This window comes from Euprymna scolopes, chromosome 6 (genome assembly GCF_053919585.1).
Source record: "Euprymna scolopes isolate OS-2025 chromosome 6, ASM5391958v1, whole genome shotgun sequence".
Classification (NCBI taxonomy): domain Eukaryota; kingdom Metazoa; phylum Mollusca; class Cephalopoda; order Sepiida; family Sepiolidae; genus Euprymna; species Euprymna scolopes.
The window spans coordinates 156,059,008-156,075,454 of NC_136487.1; the positions used below are offsets into that span (position 1 = coordinate 156,059,008).

At 30.9% G+C, this 16,447-nt stretch overlaps 1 protein-coding gene and 1 long non-coding RNA gene across 15 annotated transcripts in view; one reads left to right on the top strand and one right to left on the bottom strand.

Moving 5' to 3' along the window:
* The window catches only part of LOC145278069 (uncharacterized), a 373,119-nt gene that overhangs the window by 189,458 nt on the left and 167,214 nt on the right, over positions 1–16,447 (top strand). For 7 of the 14 annotated variants that reach the window (XR_013868326.1, XR_013868319.1, XR_013868320.1 and 4 more), the window contains 3 exons: positions 651–728; positions 9,899–9,955; positions 13,198–13,289. The gene's annotated coding sequence lies outside the window, so the exon portion shown is untranslated. Of the gene's footprint in view, positions 1–650; positions 729–9,898; positions 9,956–13,197; positions 13,290–13,881; positions 13,947–16,447 lie in introns of all 14 variants that reach the window. The other 7 variants (XR_013868324.1, XR_013868325.1, XM_080130321.1 and 4 more) reach the window with 4 other exon arrangements.
* The window catches only part of LOC145278072 (uncharacterized), a 48,272-nt gene that overhangs the window by 16,067 nt on the left and 15,758 nt on the right, over positions 1–16,447 (bottom strand). Inside the window, exon 2 of the long non-coding RNA XR_013868331.1 lies at positions 12,530–12,582. This is a non-coding gene — a long non-coding RNA (uncharacterized LOC145278072). The remainder of the gene's footprint in view (positions 1–12,529; positions 12,583–16,447) is intronic.

Here is a 16,447-nt window from a genome sequence, read left to right on the forward strand (position 1 = left end):
TTAAGCTCAGCATATATATATATATATATATATATATATATATATATATATGTTTTTTTTTTTTTTTTAATAAATCGTGTCAACTTGTGCTTACTTTTGAGGTTTGTTTTTGTTAAAGATTTGAGATGCTGATGTTGCCAATTAATTTAAGTATTATTTTCATTTTTAATATTTGTAAATGCCACTTCATTGCATGAATGCTTCATTTGTATTTTTTCCTTTTAGTCATAAAGTTAACTTGTTTTATTGTGTTGATGTAATCAGTCGGTTCAAATTTCAAAATATCTTTAATTGATTAAAATCTATTGTGCTTTAACATGTTGCCCACTAGAAATTTTAACTAAAATATTTAGGTTAGACCTGTTTTATCTCTACTAAATTGTTTTCATAATGCCAAACTTTTCACTGTTTCGGATAAGTCTCTCAATAGGCATCTTCAAAAGTAGTGTTGTACTAATTTTTTTTTGAAGTGACAAATTTCTTTTTCATTTGCTTTGATATACAAATAAATCAAATAATTTCGGCCACTTGTTTGTTAAAATTATTTTAAAATCTTTAAAGTCAAATGTGAATTGAAAAAAAAACAAAACTTAATTTTGACAGTAATTAAATAAAATTGACTAATGTTTTTGTTCAAATTTGTTTTTCAGTGATAATGTTGAATGCACGTGATACTGAAGATTGCTGAATCGTTATGGCAGAAAATGAATTCTGCATAGAATTGTTGGGTATGTAAAGAATAAAATTTTATCATGCAATTACAATGGAAGATACTTTTAAAAACTTAGTCATGAATATGTTGAAATTTTTTTATGCCATGAAGCTTGCAAACTGGACTTAACTCAGATGTTGAATTAGCCTATACTCTTTGAGTGCTATGGAAGTGTCTTCAAGAAGTTTCCAGATTTTTTTGTACAGGCATTTAAAATTATTGTAGAATTTCTGCAAAATTCAATGTTATTGCTATACATCTTAGGAGATGGCTAACCAATTTTTATAATTTCAAGTTCAGATGAACAGTTACAACAGGAATTGGAATATACCTTACTAAAGCCTAATTGTCACAGCTGGTGAATTTCAAAAATGCAATTTGGACATAAGGGCACTAGAAGAATGAAATGCAATAAAATTCTGTTTTAAACTTGGAAAAAATGGCATCCTTTAGATTACTTTTAAAACATCTTGCATGAATTGAGCATCAATTTTTGAGTGGTATAAGAGATTCAAGGAAGGCAATGAATAAGGACCGTTGTGTCTATACAGACAATAAGTGCACAGTTTGATGTCAGTGTGGGAACTGTACATACAATTATTCGTGAAGAACTGAAGATGTGGAAGAGTTGCCTGAAGTTTGTTCCAAGGGTACTCAGAAGATCAGAAAGAAAGATGTCATGCCCAAGATGGGTATCAAGACAGTTCCTCACCCTCCCTACAGTCCTTGTTCCTTGTGACTTTTGGTTATACCATAAGTTCAAGGAAAACCTTAGAGGCTGTCGTAATGAGCAATCGAAAAGATGAAAGAGGCTGTGATGAGGGTCATTGACACGCTCACACATGAGGGCTTCGATGGGGACTCCCAGAAGTTGTTGAAATGGTACACCAAGTGCAGTGCAGCCGGAGGAGATTACTTTGAAGAGGACTAGAGTTTCATGTGTATACTATCAATAAAAGTGCCCATACGGAAAAAAAAGTCTGGAAACTTATTGAAGGCACTTTGTAAATACACAATTTGCCTGTGTGTTTTAGAGCATGGAATCCTTATTGTTATTGGGCTTATCTTGTCTGATTATTGAAGTTCTTGCAACCCAAACAGAATTTCTTGAACCTTTTCTAGTTATCAATTGCGATCAACTCTGCCTTCTCATTTTGCACAATAGATGTTTTTGGTTTATTCTGCAGCTTTTTGGACCTATTCAAACTCGTAAATTATAAGTTTTCAAATTTGCATTTTACATTCATCTGTATGGATTTCAGATCAAACAAAGCGTGGAGCAATGCATGAAGCGTCATATTAATTGCACGGATACTACTGAACATAGCGGTACTGTCCTATCATTTGAACTGCAGCAGTCACATGATATGTGCACCATAAATTAGATATATGCAAATATTGCAAAACTTTGGATTTTATTACTATAATTGCACTTTGCAACCTGTAAAGTTACATTCAACAGTTTGTGTTGCATAATATGGTAAGCTTCCAGTGTCAAGACATTGGATAGCACTTGTAAGGGTACTTGGGGGGGGGGTTATAGTGAAACAAAAGTTGCTCAATTTCCAACATCTCTTCCGAACCATCATTGTATCTGTCCAGGAGGAAAACAATGTCAGAATAATTAAAGACTGATGTTAGTTTTCCTTCTCGTCAAAATGCATAACCTACGCTTAAGTTTAATCTACTATATAGCACATAACAGGATCGATTCCTAAGAGTATTAGTGGAAGTAATGCAATAGCCTTTATAGAACTTGAACCCAGCATGTTAGGTGTAAAGTTCACACCTGTAAACCCTACACCATGTCACTTTCATAATAGCATGGTAAGTTTCAATAATCTCTGAATTTATTAATTTGTATTTTGTAAATATTATTTCATCAACAATTTTTTCAATTATTTAATTCTTGTAATTGTTAAAGGCTAATTACCTGATAAGCATTAGGACTTATTTTATTTTTTCATTTTGCTGTGTTTTAGTGTTTTTTGTTAGAAATTTTATTTTAAATGTGTTTTCTTTTTCCTCTTCGTCCTTTCAACTTGTTTTTACAAGCTTCCTTCATTTTTTTAAAAATATTTTTGAAATTATTTATTAAACTTTTTGAATTAATTTTTTTTCTTTTTTACATCCATCATCTAGACGTTTTTTTTTTTTTTTCTCAAAACAATGTATTGGGCACATGCAGTGCATTAACATTGGCTTTATTTTTATATGTAAAACAGTTCAGATTTAATTTGCAACAATGGTACAGAAAAGAATATTCTTAAAATGAAAATTATATTAGCCAGTGTTTACTTAGCTCAATTAATAAAAAAAAAAACAACACATTTTTCCATTTGAGATTAACCTTCTTTTTTGTGTTGTCAGTTTCCAAGTAATTACAATCTGCTAGACATGAGTTATTCAATCTGTCTGCTATCCTGACATGACATTGTCATAGTCTTCAGTCTTGTCATCTGGTTTTCTCTTATATCTTGTTTACTTTTTGTCTTGTCATCTTTTCAACTTTCACTGCACTGTCAGAATGTCTATTACACAGGAAATGTTATTCATATATATATACATACACACACACACACACATATATATATAACTAGGGATCTCTGCTCTCCCTTATTTTCAGTTTCTTACTTCTACTACTATTGCTATTTATCACCATGAGCAGCACAGACAAGGAAAGAATACTACTACTACTACTACTACGAATAGTAGTAGTGGTGGTGGTGGTAGTAGTAGGCTATACATGTTCTCATGTCTTCCATCTCTTGGCTGGCTGGAATTGTTAACCTAGAAACAGGATCAGCCTACCCCTTCCCTCTATTGCCCCTGCTGATGCTTGAGATCACACCATCATTTTATAAAAAAAAAAAAAAAAAAAGAAAAGAAAAAAAACTACCTCTTTTTTTTTTCTCATCTTTTTTGTTTACTCTTAAAAAAAAAAAAAAAGAAAACCTCATACAAAACGGTTAATCAAGAGTTAATTTGTCATTACACTCACACATTTGCATGCTGGGAACAAATCTTTTTCTTTATTGATTTCGTTTCCAGCATAGCAATCATTTTCAGTTTTGTTTGCTAAAGCACAACACTAATTAGCTGTATACAATTAATTAAACACAAGTTGCTATTTTTACTCATAGGTAGATGAAATTGTGAGTTCATACCTTCTCAAACAATGATAGTGTGTAAATGAGCACAATAGATTAAATATATTTGTGTTTTCTTTTTGCCCTCATCTTCATAGTAGTTGTTGTTTCACCACGTTTCGGCCAACTCATCCTCTGGCCTTCTTCAGGTGATTAACCATGACAGGATAGGAATGCTGAATCTCGTAACTGTATCCTCAGTAATTACCGCCTTTCATAGTTGTTGTCTCGCCACGTTTTGGCCAATTAATCCTCTAACTTGGGTAGGATTGAAACTGCCATCTTTAGACAATACTTACCTGGAACAATGCTTCTATACACTGCACCATGGTTCCTGAAGGGTGATCAAGGTTGGATTTTATGGTCTTATGAATTCAATTTTGTGTTTTTATCTGGTTTTCCATTGTTGGGTTCGTACCGAATATTATTATATATGCTTATTTTTGTCTTTGTAAAAACGTGACAAGACAACAATTATGGAAGGTAGTAATTACTGGGAATACAGTTATAAGACTCAGCACTTCTATCCCGAAGAAGGCCAAAGGATGAGTGTGCCGAAACATGGTGAAACAACAACTATGAAGATGAGGATAACAGTCCACAAAAAGAATGAATACACAAATTATGAAGTCTCATCTCAAAGGATTAAAAAAAAAAAAAGCATATAATCGATTATTTTATGATGATATATTTGATCAATTATGTACATTATCTCTTGTTTTATCTTGTTTATTACAATCGTTTTATTCTTGTCAAATTCAAGAAGTTTTTGTCTGCTATAACTTTTGACCTGCTTCGTTTTGAACTTTGGAACCTGAACAGAATTTCAAATTGGAATTGTTTTCAATCCATGAGATATAATCGGTAAAATTGTTAATGAGAACATAGATCCAACTAGAAGGTTCCCAAGTTCAAAAAGACACACTTGATGACGGCAAAATGTCTTGATAATAAAAATTATCAACACTCCTCTGAAAACTTCTGAAATATAGACTTTTAGATTCAACACATTTACTTTACAAATTACAAATGCATATTTCTAATAGCTTTCTTGGAGATCTGAACAATTTTTATGTAAAATCATATACAAATTTTTGAACAAAATTGTTAGTAATAACAGAAAAATTTTATACTAAAATTTTTTCAAAATCAAACTCAATTTTCAATTTTTTTTAATATTTTTTAACATATTCTTTTACAGATAAAACAGATTTTATACTTGATTCTACAAAATTTTTAAAGAACCAAACAAATCGATTACATTTCATGGTCCAATATCAAAACATAAAATAGCACTTTTAAGACTGCAAATACGTATGTGATGAAAAGTGCTGACATCTGTGAAAGCATGGAAAATACAAAGACGAATAAAATTTTGCACTCATTCACTCTGATAATAACAGGCATTGATTTATCAATGGACATAAGCTAATTTTACAGATTTAAGATTTTTATTTGAAAATATGAACAATTCACTAATTATTGAACTTTGCAACAGAATCTCATCTGCAACATGAAAACATCTGTTGAAAACTGAACCATGTTGTCATCTATGCTAAGAAAATAGTGAATAAAGGTGAAAATAAATGAAAACTAGCACCAGAATTTCATATCATCTACATACATTTAAATGTAAAGCCAATAAATAAAATAAAATTCCTTATAGATTCTTTGTAATACCTACACTGACAATAATCTGAAAAAACAAATCCAATTGGAAAATTATCAATTACTAGTGGGGGAGGAGGGGTACCTGGCGTTGCCCGGGTGTTTAGAGGTGTGTATGTAGGAGAGGGGGAGCCTGTTTTAATATTATTAAAAAAACACGATGTTATAAAAAATTGAAAAAGCCAAAACAAAGTAAAACCGCGAACAAATGTATAAAGAAAAGGGTGTAAAAGAGGAAAAAAGTTTAGGTAGGAAGACAGGATCGAATCTGAAGCATCGAGGCTAAGGCGGAAAAAAAATGTCTGACACGTTACCTCTATGCCAAACAGACACACAATTGAGAACAGATAAAATTAAACATTTAAAAACACTTACAGGTGGTTGAAACTAATGTCAACGTTTTCTAGGTCAAACATGACGTCATTGTCGTAGTAGCAGGAGGAGGCCGAGTTTACGGTGAAGGAACACCCACACATGCACACATTTTAGCTTTTATATTTATAGATGCCCCCCACCCTGGTTTAGCTAATATATGATGCGTAAAATTGAAAGGAATGAAAAACAAAACAAACTTGAAAAAATACCAAAGGAAAAAAAAAGAAAAAACCCAAAGTTACCACGTAAAATGCAAATATGTTTATTTAAAACTAATTTTTTTTTTTTTTTCAATGGAAAATCAAAATTCAAAAAAATAAAACTTACCATGTATAATGAAAATATTTTTATTAGATTTTATTTATTTATTTTTCTTTGTTTCAATGAAAAAGAAAAAAGATGAATAAATAAAACCAGAAAACTGACCGTGTTTTTTTATTTTATTTTTTTAATGGTTTGTTTTGGTTTCTTTTTTTGTATTGTTTTCTTTGTTGTCGCTGTTAACCAATTTGAATGTCGTCTGATTCCAATATCGATAGCATAGTAGTAATTGTGCTAATGAAACTCTCAGAAATGCAATGTATAGAAATAAATAAGTAACTAATCCGAAAATAGGAAGTCACCTCTCCCCCCGTAGTATCACGTATGAAATCAGTGCAAACATAATAGAAGTATAAAGACAGTAAATAAAATATTAAAACAACTAATCGGTGCAAGATTTGAAGAACGCTGGCAGCTGACTGTTAAAGTTTTGGCACAAGTAACCCACAGAATAACTGGAATGTAAAGTTGCGTTTCACCCGACGGAAAAATGCCAATCCATGTTTTTTAAGCAACTAAGAACTCAAACCAGTGTTCCTTGTATATTCCCCTGTGGACGTATCCGCAGCGGTGTTAAGTGGTCGTGGGCGGAGTATGAATTGAATAGAGAGAAAAGATTTTACAACTTCCATTGATTCTAACTGATTGTGGCAGTGAACTCTCATCAGAAAAAATATAGAAATGTATAAATATCAAGGAACTGTAAGGCTAGTAGGCCTATAGCACACCTCAGATCCTGTGCTGAAGTGTGGGGACATTACATTTGAATGTAATGTCGTGATTTTTAATCCTATTAAGGTCAAACTCACATGGGGAAAAAATGAGTTAATTTTATTTATATAGAGATAAAAGTGTGAAAAAGGAGTCGGTAAATCTTGCACAACTGCACATAGGCCACACATAAATAACACACTCTTATCTGCGTAAAGAAAATATTGTATTCTGTGTTGGCTGTTGTGTTCTATTAACAGTATTTGTGCAATGTATTGATTGGAATGATGTCCGTTCTATACATTATCAGGTGGGTGACCTGAAGGACATTTTTGAATTCCAGGAGGAAGTAATGTTCCACAAATATCCTACCTGTTTCCTTGGCAAAGAATGCTAATAAAATTACATCGTTCTATCAAAATATCTTGTTTTACAACAAATGATTATTCTATTTTGTTTTACTTTTGATCGACATTAAATGATCAACTGGGGTTGATAAGTTATAAAACAAACCAAATCATGCTGTGAATATTTAAACCCATAATTTCAACTAGATAAAATAGTCAGCATCATAAAAAATTCCACTTTATACTAATTTTATCAAAGTGAATTATATTTGAAATGCTTGCAAACTAGGTACAAATTGTCTTTTGAATGTTCCTAACGAGAACTTCTGTTGAAAAACAAAATGGTTTCTTTTTTCTTATTTCATATTTGATTTTTTTTTTTTTTTTTTTTTTGCTTTTCCAGTATTTCTCAAATGTCAACCATTATTTAAACATTCCGGAAATTAAAGCAGATTGAATCTTCTGTTTGATCCACTGCGTTTCATTCGGTTTGTTTAATGACAAATTAGTCTGGTTGAGAGGGAAGCATTTAATGCTAAACCACAATACCTATTAACGATTCATTGTATGTGATTAATTTATTTACAAATTTTTATTTTATCCATAGCACAGGAAGGGAACTTGAAGGTTCATACTTTTCCTAATATTATTGGCCTGTGAATTACAACATATAACAAAATCTGAACAGGACATAGCTGATTTTATTGTATGCTGTGGTATCCATTAAGCAAATCGCTTGCTACTCCTGTTTTTCTAATTACTGTGCCACACGTGATCATAAAAGGACATATTTTTAAATCCTAGGAACAAGAACCACATGATTCAAAGCAACTGAAATATCAATCTGTAATAAAAACAAATATAATCTTAACTTGCATTAGATTGAAACCAATCTTTGTTTATAATAAAGAATATAATTTAACCTTTTACAATTTGATAAAATAAAATCATCTATATAATATTAAATTTATCTGTGATGAGAAACGTTTAAGACTATTTTGTCAAAAAAGCTTTATATATGATAATTTAAAAAAAATCACTTAATGAACATTGAATTTAGTATCACTATCCTTTTAATTGTATAACCTAGTGATACTCAGATATTAGTCAGTTGATTAAAGAAAGATAAGTTTTAGTTTTATGATTTTTCTGTGTGTGGATTGTTAAAAACCTCATGACTAGCACTATTCTTTGATTTCATTTGAAAATCATAAATTATGCCATGAGATATTCTTCCTGCATGACTGCATAATTATCCAATTGTAGACACATTTGAATAAGTCTGCTTGCCATTTAGTTCGATCCTTGGTATCTTCCTTCATGAAGTTGCAAAGCTTTCAAGTCTTCCTTAATAATTACAGACCAGGTCTTGTGTGAGCAGCCAATGCCAGACAAGCCATTAACTTCATGACGCAAGCTCTGGTTTGTTCACCCACCATTGTGCTTGACATGACAAAATAATTGGAGACACTTCTCACATACTGCTACATCCAGAAGTGTTGTTTGAAGTTTTCAGCAAAGAACAGAGTTGTTGGCATGTTCTATTACATTCTTATCGTATATCCAGTGAAGCATGGCTCTCTTACTATGCAGGAGCTGTTGCCTGTCCTGGACTCTGGAAGACCTACACTTGCTTGCATGCAGTATTTTATTGCAGATGCAGCTACGGAACACCTTACCAGTTATGTAAGGATATGTCCCTATTAGTCAGAAGTGGAAGAACCTCCTGAAATTTGCCCCAGCAACTCTACACCGATGAAGTATGTATGCATCATAGGTACCTCTTTATCATTGACTTTTCCCAACGTAGCAGAACAACTAAACATAAAACTTATGTTCTTTTATCATGACATGGTCATGTGGTCTTTTGTCTACTGCACCAAGACATTTTCAAAGTGATAAGAGGAATCCTCTACTAATCAACCTTTTGTTCCACTGCAATTTTTCTGAATCCGGTTTGCAAGCCCCACGTCAAATTCAGTTGGTCTCTATTTCTTTCCTGCCAACACGAGAATACTTTCCTGGGTCAAAGAGTGAGTTACGACCACTGAGCATTATCTTAGTTTTTCTCGTGTTTGTTCTTCTACTTCTAGCTTGTATTTTAATTATAGCTAAAATAAGTATCTTTTACTTCTTTATTTAGAAGTATTGTCATTATTTATGTAAAGAGATTTGCCAACTAATTTGCATACGTTTTTGTGGCAATGTACAAACATGTATATTCTCAGCCACAAGTGTTATTTCAAAGTTTATCTTCTAGACTAATTGCTCTACCAAAGCTTAACAGTCTAGTCTATACTATTATATGATAGATGGATCAATATATTTCTCAACAGAACTTGAAAATGATATGTACAAAATCCATTTAGTTTCTTGATTTGATTACTTTGATTTGATCGTAGTAGAAAAAATGTTTGTAAATATTTAAAATACAAAATCTCTGCATTATCCCCAAAAGATCTTTATTTTATTATTTAATATATAATATTTACTTCCTTCACTAATAATTTGCTTTTCTGATATCATGCAATATCAACTGTTATATTTGTTGTTGATCATAACAATTGATTGAATAGTTTTGTGCAAATTGTATTACCTATTATTTTTCTTTACAGTTTCTCATGCCTTAGTGCTTTTTTTCCCTGTAAAAACAGGCATCAGATCTGATCATGGTAGGTTATATATATGTTATTCTCTATAGAAACTTTTGCCAAATTTAAAATAACTTATGTGGTTACATTTTTTGTGTTTCTGTTAAAAATGATGGATTATTTCACATTTAAAAATAGAAATATGTAAATTGTAGGTGCCATGATTTTTAATGACAATATTAAGGTGGCCATCTTTTTTTTTTTTCCAATAAAAAATGGATTTTTTTAATAACTGGATATCAGATACATTTAAGGTTTTTTTTCTTTTTGCTTATTTTTCTTTCATTTTTGAATAATGCTTAATCTGGCCTTTTCATGGCATTCTCAGCAACTTTCTGCAAAATTGTAAGTTTGAATTGCCAAGAGACTTTTTGTTATTTCTTTTATTAGTTTTCATTATAAATGCATCAATGATCGTATTACTGTCCAATACAAATAATTTGCTCATATACATGCATATCTATGACATGAAAAGAAACTGGAATTCTATATCTCCATCATTCCAGTAATTATAAGAGCAACTGGACTCATAAAAAACAATTTCAAAATCTACCTGGCAAATATTCCAGGTGAACCAAGTGCAAGAAATACAGACAACTGTACGTAAAGGGACAGTTAGAATCTTAAAATGATCTCTTGGTTGGGATGTATGAGAAAGCAGATAAATGATATTTGGTAAGATGCTCCATCCCAAGCTAGAACAAAATGATAAAAAATCGAAAAAAGAAAAATCAAAATGGATGTCTAAACCAAACTCTGACATGATCTCAATATGTATAAGCCTTCTGCATACTGATAAAGATCACATTCTAACTATAATATTAAATATGCATAACCATATATATATATATATATATATATATATATATATATATATATATACACATATATATATATACACACACACACACACACACACACACTAGCTGCCACTATCATATATGCACAAAGTTTTAAATGTTGCCAACTTTACAAAATATTCTGCATTTTTTTCCGCTTTTATAAGAAAGTCAGGAATTGTTCAGTTTAGCCACACAATTCCACTTATTCCCTCCATCAAGGTATAGGTTATATTTAAATATAGTCTACAAATTACGAAAATATATGCCCAGTTTCTTCCCATTCTTTTCTGATTTTTAAATCTTCATCTGATCTCTCTAGTATATCTGTACTTGGAATGATACCTGAAAGAGATCAGAATTTCAGTGTAGTAGCTGTAATTTCAATTGCGCATTTATGTTCATCCATAAAGTTGCATCGTCTGCATCAGTTAAATGCGTTTGTCATGATGGAAAAGTACAGCATGCAACCATACACCGCATTTCATGATTTTCATAGTGGTGCATTACTTTTAAGCATAAGTCCTTAGATTGCATGCTTCCACTTGACGACAAAGGTGGGCAATGCCTTATCTGAGCCTTATTTCCAAAGTTTTGTCTTGGAAAATGTTTTATCAAAAACTTTATCTGATTGTGATGAAATGGTGGTTCTGTAATCAAATTTGTAAAAAATCACAAGTTAAAATGTCATCAAAATTTTGACCATAACTAAACTTTTTATGGTAAAGTTTCAATGCCCTCATTTAGGAGTCAAAATAATATATATATATTTTTTATTTTTTCAATACGTCAAATTTATCTATGAAAAATTGAGGACAATTCTCAACCTATATGTACTTAACAAATTTTTGTTTTTACAGACTTTAAATTTGATATTATGTTGGTGCAAAAATGTTTTTTGACGTATATATATATCTGATAAAAAAAAAACTTTATTTTTGCACCAACCTAATATATAGAATATTCAAACGTGGAAAATTTTTAATTGGTTTTCATTCGGAAAAAAAGGGGTTAAAATTGATACGTAGGAGTCAATGGATTCTTATGTCTGTTAACTATTTAGTGAATGTGCATGTGTGAATCAATCTCATGACAGATTCCTTATGTTAAGAATAAGTAGGTTTGAAAACATCTTTCAATGACTGTGTCAAGCTGGCCTAATGGTTATCCTACTTGACTTATCTTAAGGATTTGGTTTCGATCTCATCTCGTGTATTTATTTTACTTTCATGATGTGAACTGCTTAGACAAAACAATGCTTTTTTTATTTTATTTATTTTTTTTAAAGGAATTTAACATTACGTTTAATACCTACAGTATTTCTGTTTAAAATAAATAAAAATTCTGCATTAATTAAAGTTTATGCATATTTTATGACCATGGAAGGCCGAACGGCCTGCTAGTATATCTATAAAAGTGAGAATGTGTGTGAGGACACTTTTCAACCTATATACTCAACAAATTTTTGAACTACAGACTTGAAATTTGGTATATAGGATATTCAGACATGTGAAAAACTTTTTAATCTGGAAAAATTGGCTGCTAAGAGCTCATAATCGAAAAATTGGTACGTGGAGACCATAATATTTTTTATTGTTTGCTAACTGTTTCATGATTGCGCATGCGCTAATCGTTCACGTTTTAAAACACTTCTTGGAGATTGTGTTCAGTTGGGCTAATGGGTATTGTACTTCACTTGCTGTCTTTAGGTTTTGGTTTTGATCTCAGCACGAGTATTTATTTTTTTTTTACTTACCAAAAGTAAACCTTATCCCTGAGTGGCTTCTGGGCCTTGATAAGTGGTGATCACTGTGTAGTAAAAAAAAACAAAAAAAACCCCGTTTAGAAAAAACAAAACTCACATGCACATGTCTCAGTTTCTTTGTTTTTTTTTTTGTTTTTTTTTTTTTTTTTTAAGGAATGTAACGTTGCATTTAATACCAGGCAAATCTTCTAGTGTGTGTGTATATATATATGTATAAAGAAAAAGTGAGTGATATTTGGCCATCATAAGGAGATAATGCCTGGATATTCTGATAAAGATATATGAACATAACTGAAGAAGGTTTAACATATGCCAAAACAACATATTAACTACAAAGAAATATTCACATTAAAAAGTTTTTACTTATGCAGCATTTTTTCATTGACACAAGTTTGATTAAATAGAAGCGAAAGTTTCTGTTTTTGTAATGCTGTAAGCTTAGTTCATTAATTTTACAAGCTTCTTAGCTGGAAACTACAGAAAAATACATGTTTATGGAAATCACTCCAGACAAGGCATGAAGCCACTTGATATAAGGAGCTAAAAACATACTACTTAAAGGTCAAAAACTAACCAATAAATATTTGATGGTTTCTAATCCAGAAATGTTTTTCTTGTAACATTTTTCTAAAGTAAATTTTGTTTTTTGTTTTTTCCAGCTAAAGATGTCATTGAATGATGTTTTTCCATGTTATATACTTTCCCATTTGTCTTCCTGGAAAAATTTAGGCTCCATGCAATTTATTTTGAGGTATGTTAGGTTTTCATGCTTATTTTTTCATTAATTTTGTGTAAAATAACTTTATATCTTGTGAGTTTTTAATGTAAAAAAAACTGAAAGCTAAAATATTCTCAGATATTTTCATTCTTATTCAAAATTTTAAAACCTAGCATCACCTGTGTCCTAGTTTTATCCATGAAAATTGAAGATATCAAATATTGTAATCGCAGAAATAAAGTGAGCAGAAAGAACAAGAATGTCTCTTTTCAACTCAGATGTTAAACCTTTATGGAAAACATAATTATAAATTGGTTGACCTTACGATGTTGGTCATCATGCACAGTATATTAAAAACTGTTCTTCTGAGTTAGGTATTTTAATTTCATTGTTAGTACGATAAATGGACCAATTTTATATATGGATGTTATATTTGCTTATTCGTATACAATATTGGATTATTGCTCGTTACATGCATTTGTGATGTAAAAATCTTGAAGAGATAAAGCCGAATTAAGTATAGATATGAAGAACTGTTTTTTCTAATATCCACTTTCTGTAAATTAACATGATTTTTATTATCTTTGATATTTCTAGTCAAATTCTATGGAATATTTGTTTTCAGTTTTGATTCTTAACCAAATCTGAAGTGTTTATCTGCTTTTTCACGTTGTTGAATTCTTAGCAACGGTAAGTTACACGCTTCTTATTCTGAAGAATTGTTTATCATTTTTATTTCTTAATCTCTTGCAAGAATCCATTTCTTCCTTTTACACTTTGTCAACTACCTCCTTACATTCACGTGTATCTGCATCTTGGAATAATTATTGTATTTGCTTATTGTCAACTTTTCGTTAAATGATATTCCTAATGATATAAACTTCAACTATCGTCTTGTTTCGTATTTAATACTTTTAATAAAATATTTTTTATATATGCTTACAGTTAACAATAAAAATTGAAATGCATAAGTGTTTTGCAAATACTTTATCAAAATACTAGCAAATATGTGCTTCTTACAGTTGCATAATTTTGATAGACTGGGAGGATGATTTTGTAAATGAACATGAACTACACTGACTCCCAAACAAAGAGGTAATGACTGAAAGCATAGTATCATGACAAATGCTTCCCCGCACATGGAGGGTGGTACTGTAATAGAACAGGTAGTACATTACTCCTTTTCTCAAAATGGAGAAAAGATAATAATTGAAGAATGGTATCATGACAAACAAACTTGTACTACACACACACATACGCACACACACTCCAAAAAAAAATAAAAATAAAAACTGAGGGAATCTCCACATACAAGGAGAAGGTGGTGTTATGAGAACAGAACACCTACAGTGAAGGGGTGTGATTTTGTTGCTAAGCAGGTTTGTTGGGATATGTACATCAAGGGGTGACAAGTGCAATGAGTTCATCAGAACACATTCCATTAAAATACTTGTAAAACAGGCACAAGGATACAATATTGTGGCGATGGGACAGGGGTTGGAGTCTACTTAACAAAATGGGACTTGGGGGGGGGGTCTATCCAAGAGCAAGAGACTAGTGGTAGATGCACCATCCCAGATGTAATTCTTGGAAAGACACTTTTATTACAAGTCGAATACTACACTACCCATTTCCATTATAAGATAATATAATAATAAAATAATTTTTGAAATTCATTTTAGTCATAAAAACATTTTACTATCAACGAAAACATTGTATGTATATATAAATATATATATATATACAAAGAAAGTATGACTATAAAATTACAACTGTATTTTATAAAATATTAATTTATTAAAAGTTGTTTAAAAAATGAATATGCAAATTAAGACCTAAAAGTGTTTGTAAGTATTTAAAGTTTATATATATATATATATATATATATATATATATATATATATATATATATATATATTCACAGTCTATGGATACCCACTGTAAGGGTACTTGCGCATGGAACTTTTGTAACAAGAGTTGCATAATCTCCAACTACACTGCTCCTGAGTCTGCCTTTTTAAATACTAGCAGCAAGTGGAGGTACTTAATTTTGAAATACTGTGTGTGTGCATATATATATATATATATATATATATATATATATATATATATATATACTAGCAGTATTACCCGACCTTGGTCGAGGGTTGATTTAATGCTATTTTTATGCTTATGAAGTGTAAGATAAAATAAATATGTAAAAATATAAATTTTTGAAAAAAAAAAAAAAAAATTTCAATCGAAATTTATGAGATTAAATGAGAAAAGAGAGAATTTTAAATAAGTGTTCGTGAATGCATAAGTATTGTATAACAAATGTGGTTTTATTGTTGTTATGAAGAGTGTTTTGTTTTGATTAGTTAGTCAAAGAAAAAATCATTTTTAATAAGTTAATTTGTATTTGTATAAATAAATGTTATTTAAAGTGTTAATTAAAGTCAGTTTATGAAAAAAAATAGAAGAACTATTCTTTTCCAATTAACAGAACAACATTAGGAAGTTACGTCGTCCAAAAAAAGAAAGAAAAAACATGCTGTAATGGGCGAGTGTGCATCTGTGCGTGCGCTGTTAAGTGTGTAGTAATAATATGAACAATTCCATAACATAAATAACGGTGTCAGCGTTGGTCTAACTCGTCGCTAAGCAACGACCTGGAAAAATAGATGGTCATGTTCATTTGCATACATACAATAATACGTAGTGAATATCTGTTACCAATACTTGTTGGAAGCATTACAATGCCAAAACCTAGTTTAAAACACTGCCAGGCACACCAAGTACCTTTCTGTGAAATTTCATAAAAATCGGTCCAGCTGTTTTTGAGTCTATAACGAACGAACTCACACACACACACACAAAGTTGCATTTATATAATTATTGATTGATATATACACACAGTATTTCAAAATTTTGTGTATCATAGAATTATGATACAAATCAGTCTAAGGGTAGCTTTGTTACTGTCAGCCGGACTTGGACATGGTTCATCTACCAAGCTTTACCTTCTGGTAATTGTCTGAGGAATGCTGATGGGGTTGCTCAAACATTTTTGTAGGCCAGAGTGTTTATTCATAGTGCACTTGCTTTTCAAAACTACATCAGACCTTGTGTCTCATCTGGCAAAGAAGTAAATAAAGATGTCGCAACCTATAATTAAATAAGCACAACTTGTTTTGATGTTAATCTTGTTG